Genomic DNA, 8,925 nt, shown 5'->3' with positions numbered 1-8,925 from the left:
TGTGCAGGGTGCTTTGGGGCGCTTTCTGGGCACTGTGCACTTATAAAGCCACCTCGTGTGTCACCCAGGCCCAGGGGACTGGTGTGGGAGCAGTCACCACACACCCGGGCTGGGCTGGCTGGCTGAAGATGTGAGTCCTGTTCCTTTTCTGGCCCTCTTGGGAGTGGGCTGTCTGGAACACTCTGTCCTGGGCTGTGCTATCCGCCCCCATGCCCAGCAGTCAGTGAGCCAGGCACCATCTCCAGCCCCATGGGACAGATGGTGACATTTCGGGTATCAATGAGAACAGCGGATCGATGGCACTGGCTGTGCTGAGGGGAACCAGGTGTCGTGGGCTTTTAGGCACAAACAGACCAGCAGCTTAGAGGTTATCATGTCACAGGGCTGTTACAGGCTTCTTCCAGGACTTACACCGTCAGGCTGATGTGGAATTCCAACACGCCTCTGGGGGTGACCGGGACCAGGAAGTGCCTCAGGTTGTTTTGAGAGGTGTCCTTCTCTGTGCCCAGAGGGTGGAGAGAAGCTTCCTGCAGTGATGAGGATGAGTCCTGAGTCCCGATGGTTGACCACGCTTCTGGGAGACCGCATCTCGAACTGATGTGGACCAGAGCCGCATGCGTGCTGTCCCCATTGCTTGTAGCTGACGCTGCCTTGAGGACCTGCTTTAGTGGGGGATTGCTGGCGCCTCGAGCTGTGAGTGTAGTTATAAAAGCACAGCGGGACACCTGGCGATCTAGAACACAGTGACAATAACCAGTTGTCAGCCTTGGTTGCCTTTCTCTGAGAACTGGTCTGTTATTTTAGATGGTCTACAAGAATATCAGGGAAGAATTAGCATGCGTGAAAAAAAGAAAAATCAATTTCAACTGAGCTTGAGCTTCTGTATGCCCAGGTTGTTGTTCCAGGTTCCAGTGTCCTAAGGTGTCCCAACTGAGGGCTTCTTGGTATTCGTGCTCTGATGCTCTCCCGAGCTCCAGAGACGTCTGCTGTGATGACTGGCTTGTGAGGAGCGAGGCTCTGGGCTCTTTCTTGTCCACTTGTGCTCTGTCTGGAGCCATGGGACCTCAGGTCCCCAGGTCCCCTGAAGTCTTCTGGGCCTCATTCCCTTGGACCTGAGAGACACAGTCTCTCTGAAGCCTTGTGGCCCAGATCCGCTGCTCCTAGGGGTGGTGTGTGTGTGTAGCTAACTGACAGTCTTGACAATCCGTGTCTGTAGGATGTTGGGATTGTACCGGGGGTGTGTGTGTTGCCTGTATGATGAATCTAGCACATGTCTGTGTGTGTGAATCGATGGTGCACTTTGAACTTAAAAATAACCTCGTGTACCTTAGGGCTCTGGGCTTTGAGGCTCAGACCCAGCATTCTGGCAGTGCTCCAGGTTGCTCAAGTAGATGTGAGGTGTTTAGTGGAACATCACCCCCATGGGTGAGGAGATGGCCAGGCCATTTTTAATCCTCAGGTATAGATGGCACAGGGTGGAGTCCTTGGAGGGGAAGTCCTTTCCAAAGCCCAGTCTGCCAAGCGGAGCAGAGAACGCATTACAGGATGGCTACGGAGAAAGGCAGGAGACCATGGGTAAGGATAAAGCAGAAGGGCCCTCCTGGAAAGGCCTGTGGGCACCAGTGGGGTGTGTGTCTGAGAGAGGAGAGCGTGTGTCTGTGGGATGTTTCTCCTGACTTTGTTCCGTATATCGATTTTGTATCCTGCCGCATTATGTAATTCATTTATTCAGTCTGAGTTTTTGGTGGTGTCTTTAGGATACGGTAACATGTCATCTGCAAAATGGTGGCAGTTTTATTTCTTCCTTTTCAGCGTGAACACCTTCTATTTCTTTTTCTTGCCCAATTGCTCTGGCTTGGACTTCCAATCCTACACTGAATGACAATGGGGAGAGTGGGGATCCTTGTTTTTCAAAAGCTTTTTGCTGTTCATGTTTGATGTGCTGCTGGCTGTGGGTTTATCACACGTGGCCTCTGTTGTGTTGAGGTACGCTCTCTCCATATCCTTTTATCATAAACGGATGTTGCATTTTGTCAAAGACCTTTTCTGCATGTGTGGAGAGGCTCCCGTGGTTGTTAGCCTTCATTTTGTGAATGTGGTGTGTCGCATTGATTGATCTGTGGGTTTTGTGTCATCCTTGCCTCCCTGGATAAAATCCCCTTCATTGTGGTGTGCGGTCCTTTTTGGTTTGCTGACGCTTTGTTGAGGATATTTGCATCTGTGTTCAGCAGGAATATTGGCCTTTAATTTTTTTTTCTCGTGGTGTTCTTGTCTGGTTTTAGTATCAGGGTCATGCTGGCCTCACAGAGTGAGTTTGGAAGTGTTTTCTCCTCTGATTTTATTCCAGCTACCTAAAGTTTCTAGTGGGTGGCAGGAGATACCGTCAGTTGCATGTAGGGTTTTCCTTTGGGCCTGAAACCTCAGTTCTGCACGACAGATGTAGTGATTCAGAAATGATGTTACGGCCTTGCGGGTGGCGGGCCGGCTGCCCCGAGTGTGGTGGGCTGTGGCAGCTGCTGGCAGGACAGCAGGGAAGAGACTGCTCAGTCTCAGCTCATGCCGAGGAGAGTTGGGTCTGTTAGGCTGGGTGTTGTCAAGTGTGTTGGAGTTTCCCACTTGGCTTGTTAAGTGGCCCTTCCCGTTGGCAGATGAGAATTGGCTGGCCCTGACTAGGACAGAGTGTTTTTCTGTTAGCTCCTGGGCTGAGAGCTTCCTTAGTCATCTTGGACCATTGTTCCTGTTTTGGTGCTGGTGGTGGGGTGACCTGAGAGCCTGGGCTGGTTTTCTGAACACAACCACGCTGACCTTGGGGATCAGTGGTCGGCAGGGTCTCTGAGCTGGTGCTCCTTCTGGAAGGCCCAAGTCCTGCTTCATGGGGCTGAGAGCAGGAGCATTTTCACTGTTCTCACTGAGTTAGCGTGGTTCTCTGGTTTCTGGTTGCTTCGCCTGTGAACTGGAACGCCCGGCTTCCCCGGATTCCTGGGACTTGGGCGCTTTGAGCACGCCTGCTTCTGGTGGGACAGCCCCTGAAGGGTCTGACCCCGTCCACTGGCTGCCTCAGGTCCCAAGCCCGCTGTCTGCACGTGGGCCGGTGTCAGGTGTGCCCCGTTCAGTGTGTGTGTGTCAGGCACTCAGTCGTGTCCGACTCTTGCGACCCCATGGACTGTAGCTCGCCAGGTTCCCCTGTCCATGGAGGTCTCCAGGCAAGAATACTGGAGTGGGTTGCCATTTTCTTCTCCAGCCCCATTCAGTAAGTGGGACTGAATCCCACTTTACTCTCCTGACTTGAGTGGTCAATGCGTGTTTGGAGATGGAGGAAGGAGGGCTTGTTGAGCTGGGGATCCTCCTCCAGGTGGGGAGCCCTGGGGTGTGTTGAGCGCCTGGGCCAGGAGGTGCTGGGGACTCTGTCCTAAACCCGGAGGCCCCTCCTCTGCCTGAGGCAGGGTGCGGCGAGGGTCAGAGGCGAGCCCGAGGGCAGGTGCTTGAGCTTGTCTGTGCTTGTTGCGTCCTGTGGCCGTGGTGCCTTAGAGCTGGCCTCCCAACAGGCCTGGGCACAGGCGGCCACCGTGCACATGGGGCTGCCCTCCCTGTCCTCACCCTGATGTTTTGTGTGACTCAAGTGGACGCTTCAGTCTGAGGGCCGCTGGGGCTTGTCAGGTCGCTTCTCCTGGACTAACCCTGAGACTTTCTTAAGAATATGTTGTAAAGCACAGGCATCATGTTATCTTAGGGAATCGAGTGCCTCTGGGCCAGCATGCTCCCAGCCCACCTGACACTGGTGGTCTCTGACTTTCCCTCCAACTGTCCTGGGGGCCCAGGCTGGGTGGGCCAGGAGCCACGGGCATACTTGTGTGTGTTCACCTGAGTGGAGCTTGCAATCCAGAGGCAGCTGCTGCTCTCAGCACGCACAGGAGGCTGGACTCTTTTTTTCAGAGAGATGCTGCTTTTAAAGCAGAAGAAGGAACTCCCCTTTGGAAATTGCCAGGTCGGTGGCAGATTCTTTGGACAGAGTTTCCAGGGGCTTTGGGATCAGATTGATTGATCTTGGAAAGATGGGAGACTGGAGACAAGAGAAGGCCATGCTGTATGGGCCCATTTGATTTTTTCTCCACAGTTACATGGCAACATTTTAAAAACATAACAGAAAAGTAGAGAGAATTGTGCAGTGAGCACCCACTTACCCGACTCCATAGCTCTCTGCCCCACTTCACCCCCACACACCTGTCCATGCATCCATCGTATAATGTGCTGTGTTTCTAGGTAAGTGGCAGACATTAGTTTGTTTTACCCCTAAACACGTGTGTGTGTGCTGCACCATCTGGAGCTTAGTATTTGCTTGTGACTCTGACCCCGCTTATTATTGCTTGTTTAACACACGCAAAACCTATCAGGGCATGGCCATGAGACAACCACTGACTTTAACATATGTCTTGTAAGCTGACTCAGAAGACGCATGTTCTGAGGGTGCGACCTTAGGGAGGCTGGTGGAACATTCCCACCAGTCTTCTGCATGCCCTGTGGGCTCGGGATGGTGCTAGACCCGCTTTCCCTTCCCTGTACCCCAGACCAAGTGGTGGCCGCAGAGCTGCTGTCTGGGCTCAGGTCCCTTTGGACCCAGCTGCCTGGCCTTCCTCCCTGAAGTTGTGATGATGCAGCTCCTGCACTTGGAGACCATCCATGGCTCCCACTGGGTGTTAGCCAAGGATTTTAGACACAGAACCAGTTCCTTCATATAGAAAGAGAGCAGTATAAGAAGTTGGGTTGCACAGCTATGGAGACCCTGACCAGTCCCAGGATCTCCAGTCAGCAGCCTGGAGACCCAGAGGAGCCAATTGTGTAGTTCCAGTTCGAAGTCTGGCAGGCTCCAGACCCAGGAAGATCCCATGTTTCAGTTCAAATCCGAAGTCTGGAAAAGACCGTTGTCCCAGCTCAACATAGTCAGCCAAGAGAAAACTCCCTTGTTTGTGGGAGAGTTAGCCTTTTTGTCCACTTCAGGAAGAGCCCATGATTAGAGTTTGAAGTTAGAAAAGACTGATCTCCCAGCATTCAGCCAGGTAGGAGGAGCTCCTTCATACTCATGGGAGCACCAGCCTTCTTCTACTCAGTCCTTCAACTGATTGGACATGGCCCACCACACGAGGGAGGGCAATCTGCTTTCTCTGTCAGATGGCAGATTGAAATGTCACCCTCGTCTAGGAACACACACACACCAGAATAATGTTTGACCAAGAATGTCTGCCCACCCCTGGCCCCCATGGGCAAATCCAATTGACAGATGAATTCTAGCACCACACTGGCTGTGGTGAGACCCCAGACCCTGCAGCTGGCAGGCAGGGCCCTGCATGAGCTGGTTCACTTCTTTGTGCAGTTTGTTCCTCTTTTCACTTTTTCACTTTTCACTATTCACTCCACAAATACCCGTGCAAAGGAAGTGGAAGTGAAGGACTTTTCCCGGGACACCTGCTGCACTGGCCATGGCCATGCAGTGGGATCTCAGGTTGGCCTCAAGTGCCCTTTTCTCTCGTTGCCCCCAGTAAATATACATGCATTGCTTTTGAAATAAGGCGGGAATGTGTTTTGTTTTTAAAGAAGGATGACCTAATTTAAATCTTACTCTACAGCCCCATGACATTTTGGACTCCGCCCTGGTAAACAGTCCCATGCTTACTCCATCGTGGAGACCGACGGGAGGCTCATCACCTCACCAGGGTGCTCACTGCATGTCTTTTGAGGCAGCAGTTCCTCATCACTGGAGCTGATACGCAGAGGCTGGGTTTCAAAATGACCCTGTTATCATGCTTTCTAAAGACATTTTTACTCTTAGAATGATTTAGGAACTTGTAAGTTTTACTTGAAGCCCCATTTGTTTGCACGGCTCTCTTGTGAGCCTTCATGAGTGACCTCTTCACAAGCCTCACCCCTCGCCAATGCCCTTCCCTCCAATTACTGACTCTGCATGGTGGCCGGCTGACTCTACAGTGAAGCCCTGTCCTCTCTCTCCCTGTAGTGCTTCACCGATACAGACACATCCTGGGCTTGTGGCAGCCGGATATCGGGCCGTACGGAGGACTGCTGAACGTGGTGGTAAGTCTGAAGAGCCTCGGGCCTGGATTCTTGTGCAAGGGACTTTGTTCACCTGCCTGAGCGGTTCCCGCCTGACAGATAGTCGCAAAGACTCAACAGGCCAGGCGTTGTTTTCTAAATGAGCAAAGATTCGTTAAGTAGTTCTTGGCCCCCGCCACATCCAGGGACTTTGTGATGCAGAATGCTTTACCTGGTCCCTGCCTCTTGGACACCAAGGGCCATTGATGGTCACAGGCACCGGACACTCCCGTCTTGGGTCGTGCACAGGCCCTTTGCCCTACATCAGGGTCTGAAAGGACAGGAGGCAGTGTGGGGCCCTCAGAGGCTGGCTCTGGATGGAAGGCCCATGCTGGCTCTGCTCCAGGGTATGTGTGGCACGTGCGTGGGGTCGTGGCAGGCACCTGTCCCTCCTCTGCAACCCTGCCCTCTGCCTCCTCAAGCAGCATTTTAACTTCCCTTTTTCAGCCTTTATGGCTGGTCCCAGCAGGAGCGGCTGTTTGATATAAGCTCCTTGGTGGTAGCCAGGAGAGAAGTCTTTTGGTTTTAATCTGTATATGCTTCCTGATGACTTGCCTATCTTATGTAAAAAACTAGCTGATCAATTTTTGGGTCCGTTTGAAAAACTTCAGACCTGACTTTCCTTGGCGTTAAGTGGAGTCGGCATCAAGGAGGATACGGCCCTTGCTGGTGTTCTTGCTGACACGGCTACAGCCTCCAGGACAGAAGCCGGGCGGGGCCTTGTGCTCGCCGAGCTCCAGGCGGGCCCCGGCCGTCGTGTCACTGTTGCCCGCAGTGCGGGGAAAACCAAGCCAGGGCTCCTTCCGGCAGCCTGCGGTCCACCTCTGCTTCCCTCTTGCTGCACATACACGCGGTGGGCCAGAAGCCCGAGTCCAGGGCTCTGGCTGCAGCTGGGTCACGGCTGGCGGGTCTGCCTTGCTGCGGCTGTCAGGGTCCCAGAAGCCAGGTTCTCGTGGACCGCCAGGTGACTCTGGTGACTGGGTTTTGCTCACCAGGTGGGGTTTGGTTAGGGATAAATATTGCTTCATATTCCTTATAATGTAGTGGAAACATCTGTTGAGAAACTCACTTCACATTTGTTTAATATTAATACCGCCAGGGAAGCCTTGCTGTTAGAATGTTCTCTCGGGGATAAGCCGGACAGCTCCCAGCGTGGGCTTATTCTCTCCTTAGTTTCAGTGCGGGAAGGGGTCACTGTTTTTCTTACTGGCAGTGAGTAATAGAGTTGTGTGGGGTTTTTTTTTAAAGGGCTTCTGAAAGCAGGGGATAATTAGGGGAAAGTGGGGCCCCTGACAGAGCACCGCCAACTAGCCCTCCTCTCAGATGATTAGTGATTGAGTTCCGTCCTTCTCTGTCGCTGGAACCAGAGCTGGGGACTCAACCCCCCCGGGGAGGCAGGACTGGCTGGGGGGCCACCGTGTGGGCGGCAGAGGTGCCCCCGCCCTCCACGAGAACGCAGGCTTGCTGAGTGTGGTGCCCGGGGACTGTCCCCTCCTTTATCCCCGTCACCACGTTTATCGTGTGGCACTCTAAACACACACAGGGCGGCAGGGTGACGCCCAGATGCCCGCCTCCTGGCAGCTGCCTGGTGCCAAATTCACAGCCTCTTTGCCTTTTCTTTTCAGTATTTTAATGCAAACCCCAGGCTCCTAACAGTCCGTGTTTGTGCTTCAGCGTGGGTCTCTAACTCCAGCACCCACACACTTGAGGTTCTGACCACAGCTCACCATAGCAGCACTGGTCTCCGGGTCCCCTAAGGCCCCGTCCACACTCGGGGCTCCCCGTCCATCTCAGAACCACCCTCAGCTGCTGGCTCATCCGCCTCAGGATCTAAGCCAGGCCCTCCTGCCGCGCGTTGGTCTTGGCTCCCGAGTCTCCCCTGGCAAGAGCAGCGCCCGTTCCTTCTCGGGTCGGCTGCCCTGTTGGGGGTCGCTCTCTGAATCACTCCTGCTTCTTTCCTGTGTCTTTGGGCTTCTTCCCTTGCCCCACCCCCCGTGCCCACTTCAGAGCTGGACGCGCTCTCTCAGTGGCTTGCTTGGATCCAGGTCTCGCCGCTGTATTTTCTATTGAAAAATTAGCTAATTTTTTCAGCTTGGTTTAGTATAGTTACCAAAACTGTGAGGTCTGTAAAGTGTACCTTGTGGCAATTTGAGGCACAAGTAACATCGTGGAAGGAGTCCCCCTTCTAGTTAGTCAAGGTACCCATCACCTCACAGTTTGATCCCTTTGCGAGGGGTGGGGAGAACTGTGATTTCTGTTTCTCAGCATATTTCAATGATGTAACAGTGTTACCAGCTATAGCTACCACGTTTCATATTGGATAAACTACTTAAATTAGTTATTTAATTAATAGTTAATTAATGGCTGGAGAGACCATGCTCGTCCTGCCGCTCTGGATCCCCACAGGACTGGGATGTGGATGTGGCTGGTCCTCACTGTTGGGGGGGTTTCAGTTCAGTCTCAGTCGTGTCTGACTCTTTGCGACCCCATGAATCACAGCACTCCAGGCCTCCCTGTCCATCACCATCTCCCGGAGTTCACTCAAACTCACGTCCATCGAGTGGGTGATGCCATCCAGCCATCTCATCCTCTGTTGTCCCCTTCTCCTCCTGCCCCCAATCCCTCCCAGCATCACAGTCTTTTCCAATGAGTCAACTCTTCGCATGAGGTGGCCAAAGTACTGGAGTTTCAGCTTTAGCATCATTCCTTCCAAAGAACACCCAGGGCTGATCTCCTTTAGAATGGACTGGTTGGATCTCCTTGCAGTCCAAGGGACTCTCAAGAGTCTTCTCCAACACCACCGTTCAAAAGCATCAATTCTTT

At 53.1% G+C, this 8,925-nt stretch overlaps 1 protein-coding gene across 1 annotated transcript in view; it reads left to right on the top strand.

Annotated features, from left to right (window-relative positions):
* The window catches only part of FBXO31 (F-box protein 31), a 34,582-nt gene that overhangs the window by 12,227 nt on the left and 13,430 nt on the right, over nucleotides 1-8,925 (top strand). The window contains exon 3 of the mRNA XM_010850872.1: nucleotides 6,008-6,084. The gene's annotated coding sequence lies outside the window, so the exon portion shown is untranslated. The remainder of the gene's footprint in view (nucleotides 1-6,007; nucleotides 6,085-8,925) is intronic.

This window comes from Bison bison, unplaced genomic scaffold (assembly GCF_000754665.1).
Source record: "Bison bison bison isolate TAMUID 2011002044 unplaced genomic scaffold, Bison_UMD1.0 scf7180017864295, whole genome shotgun sequence".
NCBI lineage: Eukaryota > Metazoa > Chordata > Mammalia > Artiodactyla > Bovidae > Bison > Bison bison.
The sequence above is the reverse complement of the archived record's forward strand: the minus strand, read 5'-3'. Positions and strand labels throughout refer to the sequence as shown.